Source organism: Buteo buteo, chromosome 11 (assembly GCF_964188355.1).
Source record: "Buteo buteo chromosome 11, bButBut1.hap1.1, whole genome shotgun sequence".
Lineage (NCBI taxonomy): Eukaryota > Metazoa > Chordata > Aves > Accipitriformes > Accipitridae > Buteo > Buteo buteo.
The window spans coordinates 38066875-38075880 of NC_134181.1; positions in this window are offsets into that span (position 1 = coordinate 38066875).

A 9006-nucleotide genomic window follows, 5' to 3' on the forward strand; every position below is an offset into this window, starting at 1 on the left:
TGGCTCCGTCCTCTTTATTCCCTCCCATCAAGTATTTACACACATCAGCTAATCATATTCAACTCCAAAACCTGCTCTTTTCTCTCCTCCACACATCTTTTTCCCGTTAATACTTGTTCTGGTCAGTAAAGCAGATTCCAGTTTTAGGCAGCTGCCAGGGTGACACACACAGCTAACTACTGCTCAGGTGTGCCCAAGTGTTTCTTTTCTCCTGTTCTGATCATATCTACATGACCAAACCTTGTTGTACTTCACAGTGATGAAGAAACAAGGATGCAGGTACCATAGGTATCAAAGCCAGCATCAGAAGACAGGGATGAAGAACAGCTCTACTCATCTTCTGTATCACAATCTTGACATTCATTAAAAAAAGCCCACACCACTGCCATCATGTCTAAAAGCCTGCAGGGTGATAAATACTTAAAAGCCCATGTGTAAGGAGTCTTGTGATGCCTGCGTGAATCTGCAAGCAACCTGAGAAGCATGAAGAGCTGTCACTTATCTCAACATAAGATAACTAAGAACCACAGTTCTGGAAAGGGTAGGAAAGGATAAGAGAGCAGCAGCCCAGTATCTTTCCCAAAATACTGGATTTCCTACCCAGCCTCCAAACTACTATCCCAGCTTTTCCAGGGAAGGAGTACAGTAGGGTGGAGATAGAGAAAGAAACTCCGCTCCTCCCTCCACTCTCACTGGTGTGCCAAGATCCCAAATTGCACTAATCTGACCTTGCCAGACTTTTCAAGGAAACAATTACATGGGTCTCTGCCCTTGGGACTTCATATTCAAAGTCTCCAACCCTTCGAAGATGTATGCACTTGCTTGGCTTATAGTTGCTCACATCAATATGATATGAATGAGTTACAGGCAAAGAAGAAAGGCTGGGACATACATACTCTTACAAGGGTTGTCGGAGAGCAGAAGATGATCACAAACCTTTCCCTCTCCACCAGGTGAAAAACTTTACAGACCGTGGACACTTGCAACTTTGTCTAAAGCCTGATATTTCCCCTCAGTAATGATCGAATCAAGCAGAATTCTTCTGGTATTAATCAGATGAGCAGGGGAGCACTTTGTGGTTAATATTATCAATAGGGATGTCAGGAAGGCTCTGACAGGATTACCCTTGGAATTTGCCATTTATTAACTAGGCCATTAGCTAAAATGGCACAGCTGGGGTGGGGCTGGTTTTGCTTTTCACATGGGAGATGGCTTGTTTGAGGGTGGGGAAGCTGAGGGTGGTGGAGTTCTGTCTTCATCTGATTCAGAGATCTCGAACAGCTGCCCTGGCAGCCCTGAGATATCTTTCCCCATCTGTGCGTCTTTCTTTGCTTTCATCATCTCTTCCCATTATTGGGAAACCATCACAAATCAAGCTGCAGACTGAGCTAGGAGAGCTTGCACCACCAAGCGTAGGCTTGTGGTCCTGACCTGGGGAGTAGGGGAATGAAACCCCGCTGTTACAGGCTGTTCTGCTCTGGGAGGCCAGAGATAAACGCTCCAAGCCCTTGGCCCAGGGCACCAGGAAGGAGAAACTGGGTTAAGAAATAAAGGCATATTAGACTTGCAGAAGCAGCTGGAATACAAAGTAGGCACATGCAAAAAGTTTAGGCAGGTAAGGGAAACAAACCAAAAAATCTGTTTTCTCTCCTTGAAATTTAGCGCTGCTGTTTGCCCAACACAGGCCGATGGATAAACATGGTCAGGTAATGGAAGAATACAATCAGACGTTAAGGAGGAAACAAATATAAAAATATAGCTGCAACACCCTTCCCCTCCAAGCAGGTTTCTATCCCAAATTCCAGAGGTGCTAGGCATCATTTGCTGTGCTCCAGACAACTTTACATGGGCTATAGCTGGAGGGAACTTTTGCAACCTTCAGTCTCAAAGATCACTGCACCAGAGAAGAGATGGACAGAGGCACCCTGCACCAAAAGTGGCTGGGCCGTGAAGCAGTGGGCCACAGAGTGAAAGAAACTCCCCCAACACATCACAGGACATGTCTTTATTCATTCCTTATTCAGGCAGGAGTGGGGAAATAAAATAAGACCTCTATTCAGTGCTATTTTTCTGGGTAGCACACCTCAGGAAAGACGGCAGGTGTTCCCTCTGCACTACTAGATCTGCAGGATGAATCCCACACGATGGTACTGGTTTCCTCACAGAAAAGGGGTCTCTAGTCCTCAGGGGCAGGTGGAGCACAGAGCTCCAGAGCAGAGATTCTGGGGAGAGGACCACAGGCGCTCCTCAAAACAGATGTGAGTCAGCATCTGGGGAGTCTAAGGTGAATGTAGCCCCGACAGTGGCCAGGCTTGAAAGCTGCCTCTAAATAGCATCTCCTGCTACCACTGCCAGAGACAAAACCCTTGGCTGGATGGAACCAGCCCACTGGTGTAGCCCAGCAGGGTAATTTTTACATTCTTACAAACCCCAGAATCACAAAGGCATTGACTGAGAGCTTTTAGCACCTCTCAGAGTTTGTGCACTGCAGTACCTGTCACTGCATTCAGACACCCCACAGCATTTACTTGTCATAGGTAAGTCAGTGGAGTAACTGGACTCAGCATGGAGCAGAACTGGGCCCTCACAGAGCATTTAGATAGGGGAAAAAAACATTGCTCTTCTCAGAGCACTGAATATAGAAAGGCAAAACCCAGTGCTCATTTCTAAATCCTGTCCTGCCTGGTCAGCTAAAGAAAGAATTAGCACTAGCATCCAAAATGCTGCAGGAACAAAAGCACATCCAACCCATATGGTCTCCTCTGCTTTGATACATACAGAGAACATATTTATGTAATTCCATCCACTCTCTCTTGAAATGTGGCACTTATGCATAGAAAGACCTGCAAAAAGGACACCCTTGAAATCTCAGTAAAATTTATAAAATGGATTTCCTATATCATAAAGCAAGATCTTGCATTAACCCTTTACCATTTATTCAGCACGAATAGAATTAACTGAAAATTCAACAGCTAGTCCATAACTTCTCACATTGGCTATGGAAAAACCTATCAACTCATGCTTCAAAGTCCAGGTGTGAAATTCCTATTTCTCAATTTGTTCCAGCAATTGCTCTGATGAGGGAACATCCCAGAAAAGGTATTCCTTCACCAGGTACGTTGCAGAAGTCTGGCTCCAAACCCAAATTCCCTATACCAATGTCATCTTCTCCACCTTAAGCACATCACTTAGTCTTCATTTAGAAAGAAGGTTATGGTTTCTTCTTGAGGCAGCTTGCTCCAAAGAGGTCCACCCAAAAGATAAATGAAAAGCCAAAAAAATGTCAACATAAAATAGAGACTGAACCTAGCAAAACTGCTGCTGATATTTGGGAGCAGAAACCACATGCCTCTTGCCTGAACAATTTCCAAACCATAAATGATGTTTAATGTGGAAAAAGTCATAAATGTACAAAAGTTACTTCTAAAACCAAAAACACAGAGTTTCTTACTTACGGCTTTGATGAATGAAGTGTTTTGTATTCTGGTGTCATGCTTGGCACTCTAAAGAGCCTTTCTGCTAGGTGGAAATTAATGGCACTGCATGTCAGCATGTCCACTGGCTTTGCAGCAGAATGACGAGTGCCCTTCAAGATCCTAACACAGGCAATTTCTGTTGACTGCTCAGCAAGATGGAATATGTTCTCCTTCCACCAGCGATATATCACAAGAAAGGGTTAAATGATAGTAAGTGGACTTTACAAGTTACTGTGCATTATGTTCTTTTGTGCTCTCAGTTCCTACCTGTCTTTCAGCTACTGTCAAATTCAGCAAGAGACTGTGTGAATAAATCATGCACAAACCAGAAGTGGCTCGCATAAAGCAAAGCAATTTAAGGTATTTCAAAAGGACACCGGAGTTAAGGAAATGGTGCTCCAATCTCCTCTCTGTTACTGTTGATTTGCAGACATTTCCAAGTGCGTTCCAAAACTATATTTAAAATTAAGCTTTTAAAGTAAACAGTTTGCATTGGGCGCCAAGATTGCTTTAATGCCAAAATAGAAAACTCTGTCTGTCTGGCACATGCATCACTTTCCAAGCAGGAAATCCAACAAAGCATTTAATACAACAGACATCATTTGATAGTCTCAACTAAGACGCCCACTTGGCACTGGCAGTAACCAGTCTTCCATCAACTGCATCCAAAAATTATGCTTGCCTAACTCGTTATCATGCTAAACATTAATGGGAGTATCTTCCTCTTTTGAAGTCCGTTGGAACTGGAAACGTAGGCTGAAAACGCCTGGTACACAACCATGCAGAACATCTGAGAACCACCCTTCCGAGATGGAAGCAGACAGAATAACATTGGAAAGCCAAGCTTCCCAGCCTTTTCTGTACTGTGAGTCACATCATGTACACACAGTGCTGGGGAATCCCTATGGGAGCTACAGCCATGGGGAACACAGGGAAGCAAAGCTAATAACGATGTTATGGAAGAGGCTTGCTGGAAGAGGTCAGCAAGCCCATAGCTGCTCTGTCAGCTCTCTGAAGGCAACTAGTGGCTAGTCAGCAGACCACAGTTTTGAGTGCTGCTATCTGAGCTGTTTTCTTTTTTTCCCTACCACTAGTTACTTTTCACATTATGTAATTCCAAACTTTTGTACAAGGATCTTTTTCTCTTCCTGCATTGGTGAGAGGTGTGGTGTCTTCACCTGGTGTGAAAGAGAACTATATTAATCCTTCTCTTGCAAAAAGCTGTGTCACTTAGAAAAAGCAGTGATGGGTAACATAAAAGCTGCTACAAACATACACATATTTTTGCTTACAAACATATGCATGACACCAGATCCTCAGGACAAACAGTCTTACTATCAACACTTGAAGATTCGTAGTTTTCCTAGGCAAAAGTGGTCTGTTGAAAGAAATTCATAGCTGAAAATACTACATCATCGTATGATTTGTTTAAGCACACTCCTCAGTGATCTTCTGAAGCCTTGCCCCTACTCAGAGAAAAGGCATGCTACCTACCAATGGATCTTTCTGAGCAGTTTCCAATAGGTGTTTTCATAATTTCTAACAATCATTGACTCAGTTTTCCTTTTTTCCTCCTGCATCTCACTCAGTGAATTCAACAGGCTGTCAGTGGCTCAAGGCCAAGTCTGGCCCTCTCGCTCTGACAGCACGCTTTAATTTTGCTGTTCAAGCACTTCTTCCGGGACAGGTGCCCAGTAAGTGCTTTAGAAACCAGTGTTTATTATTCACGAGAGGAAGAATTTCAGGAAAAATACCATTATAACATCCGTGACAGGGTTTTTTTAATCATTCTTGTTACAGCCATGCACTTTTGGCATGCAGCCTTCTGAAATGCATCTCTTTTGGGGTTCAACCCACTCTAGGTTGCCGTTTTCTGTGCACCTGGAGTGAACATTGCCTCAGGTCTGGTAGCATCCAGATCCATGGCAGCGTTCTCCCTGGGACACTGGGAAGCAGTGATTAACAGGCTCCTTAAAGCCAAGTAGTAGAACTAAAGTATGTTAGAGGAAATATATTTCTTAATTTACCCACTGTAGCATACGTGGTCTTCCCAAAGGCTGGAAGTGGAAGGACCCAAATCCTTCATGTCTCAGCAGACACCTAATTCCTGAACAGGCAACAGAGTTGAGTGTCCCCTCTAACAGTTCATGAAGTTCTCTCTCTCTCTTTTTCACTGTCAGTATATTTTGCTATTTGACTTCTAAAAAGTTTTCTCCCCAACATAAGCAACTTCTACATCATATTAGTGGCTGGTGCAGCTAGGTCAGAGTCTGTACATAGAGCAGTCATATACTAGATGCAGAAGGAATTAGCCTGAGTTCCACATGAATGACGAAGCATTCTGTGTCAGTGGTAGTTTTGTTTTACTCTCAAGCTCGTTACCAAATGCTGCTCCTGCTTCCTATCTGTATGCAATGTGCCTATGTCTTCAGAGCTTTTGTACAACCCTCAGCAATCAAGGCATTGTTGCCGTGCTCCAACCTGATGCTTGCTTGTAATTACCTTTCCTGGTTTTCCCATCCTTTTCCCAAAAGGCTGAGGCACTTTTTCATCTTTGCTTTTTCTCAGCTATCATATGTGTTTTCCTCACACCTATTCAAAATTCACCACCATAACAATCCAACATGCCACCACTGTCTGTGTCACAGCAACAATCTCTGAGCAGTCACTCCTAGAGCTGCTATGGAAACACAAGCATTGCTGAAAGAGTTTTCTGGGCAGCTCATAGCTCCTCACCTGCAGCCTGGGGGCACACCACCTGAAGCTGCTATCACAGTGTCCTGTTTCCTATCTCATTAAGGGCAGAAGGTAAACTGCAATCCTTTATTCCTCAGCGTGGAGCACAGAAGTAACCTGAATAAATTCCTTTTTTTTTTTCAATATGGTCATTTCTTTTGGAGACTACTTCCAAACTTGATTTAAAAAATGGTTAGGAATGAAGAATACAGTGGTACATTATTCAAATGGATGAAGATCCTCGCCATTGTAATGCTACACCCTCTTTCTCACCTAAATTTACTGAGCTTCAGCTTTTAACCACTGAATGCTAACACTTTTTTTTTTCTGTCCTCGTTGGACAACTCCATTATTAAAGCTGCACTCTCTAAACACATACCAAGAAATTACAGTCAGACCTCCATTCTTTTCAGTAAATTAAACATATCGCTAAACAGGGTGCTAAAATTTATTCTGAGTTATCAAATGCAGAAGTCTCCAGCTCAAAACACACAGACCAAGGGACAACAAGTGCTGATACAGCTTTGAGTCAATGGAAACATTGAGATTATTTCCACCAGCATTGGTGAGAGCCCAGCCAGGTTATAATGCAATAGAGACACTCCTGAACCCCAAATTCCTCTAAAGAAGGAAATGGTCCTTAGAGCAGCCTTGAAGTTTTCTAGTGAAGAGACACAAAAGTTCGTCCTGTTGCCACACAGACTTTGTTTGGTGACTAAGTATGCCTGAGTATCTTGTTAACATGCCCTACGATCTTGAAAGCTGACCCTTTGCAATAAGAAGTGTGACAAAGAAACAAGCTCTTGAATGGGGAAAAAAAAGGCTGTATGGCCCAAGCACTGTAACCCGAATAAAGGTGCTTTCTAAAGGAACAAAAATGCTTGTACACAGGTGCCTGCTACAATTGCTGCTCCTTGAGTCAGTGGGTAAAGTGCAAGACAGCAACACTGTTGGGAATTGGGCAGCATGGGAGTTTGAAGCAAAGAGGCCGGTCTGCTTATCCTCTCGATGTCACAACAGTTCCTGAAAATTTCTGAGTTCCAGGAGAGCTGCCCGACTTCCTCTGAGCTGCTGCCTCCGAGCTGCATTCGCAACACTGGCGGCCTGTGTATTTCAGGAATGTGAAAAACTGGCACAGTGAGGTCTATGATTCAGCCAAGATGATGTGTTGGGACATGACTGAAGTTAATTAAAAGGAGCTTAAGACAGACAGACAAAAAAAAAAGAGTTTGCAAGACTTCTTAAAGAGCCAATTAATTATTATTTGTGGCTGCACACGCCAGCTGGGCCACAACATGGAATCTCCCCAGCCCGTACCGCTCACCTCAGAGCCTTTATACGATGCCAAAGAAAACCCACATGCAGGTCAGCCTTCGGGAGCTCTGGGCCAAACTCCCTGCACTGGAGCTGGGTAGAACTTTATTGAAATCAGCAGAATGGCATTGTTTACACCCATAGATTTATGCTAGGTCTTAATGGTGGACACAGAAGCAAGAAATGAACAATGTCTTAGTTGACATGTAAAAAAGCATGGGCTACTGCAGAGCAGGATGACCCAGTGATAATTGTCTTTGTGTGCATGGACTGGAAAGGGAAGGACTGGCTCTATCTGGAGTCAGAGTGCGGGAAGACAGAATAAATGTGAATAATTTCATCCTTTCTACTGCATGATAGTGATAATTTCCGGAGCTGCATGAGGCACCCACACTAAAAGAAGTATAGTTTCCCAGAACACACTTCCAGACTAGGTTCCTATGAGGAATTCATTGCCTCCTTAGCAATTCCCTAAGACTCTAAATTCCTCTAAATTCCCAAAGACTAAATTCTGAGTCACAAGTCTATGGCCCCAAACCCTTCATTACCTGCCCAAGGACAGCAAAGCAACACTTACATGCATGAGCAACCTTTTCACATCCAATTCTTCTACACATTCAGCTAGCGCTGTCCCAGAGAGACAGCTGAGCAAAGACAGGAGTGGGTCTTGCCATAGACCAGCCTGGCTGGGAACTCGGCACCATATGCACTGCACAAAGACAGAGTAGTCAGAGCCACCCACAGGCTGAGCAGGCTGCCTGACCCATGCTTACCAAAACTTGCACTTTTCCTGCTCAAGAGGAACAGACGCACTACACCCTGTCAGTAACCGACATGTATGTTTAACAGGAGGCTGCAAATTTTAACAAAGGGGACTTTTTACTTTGGCTCCCTGTCATTTCAGTGGCTTATGGCGATTACAGCTTACAAGGCTCCTGTGTGCGTATGACTGGCACGGTTGCTCCCCCGGCTGGGGTGAGGAGCCTCCTACCGCTGCAGGCCCCACACCTGCTCGCACAGCCCTACCTGCACGTATACCTTGGCAGCCCCTGTGGCATTTGCTGGGGTGGGGGTGGGAAGACCATGGTGTCATTTACACACAGGTTGAGCAAACCAGGTGCAATCAGTTTGGGTTTGGCTGAAGAATCCTCCACCCTTCTCAAGCTATTTAACCCCTGCAGTGCCAAACCCTTATGCACACCCAGGGCAACGAGAGCATTAGTCTGCAGAGAAGAAACCTTTAGGTCAATCATCATTCCCAGATTCCCAAAGGTGCTACAGGAGGGACAGGTCATATTAAAGATTCGTTGCCTAAAGACAGATAGCCAGTGCTCCAGCTACTGTACTCTGAAAATTATTTTAACCAAAGCAATGAAAACACATAGTAAATATCATAAAACCAGTTGTCATCTGAAAATGGTTTCATTGCCCTTCTGCTACCTGGCCTTGGACAAGCTGAAATGATGCTTGAAAACCCTTT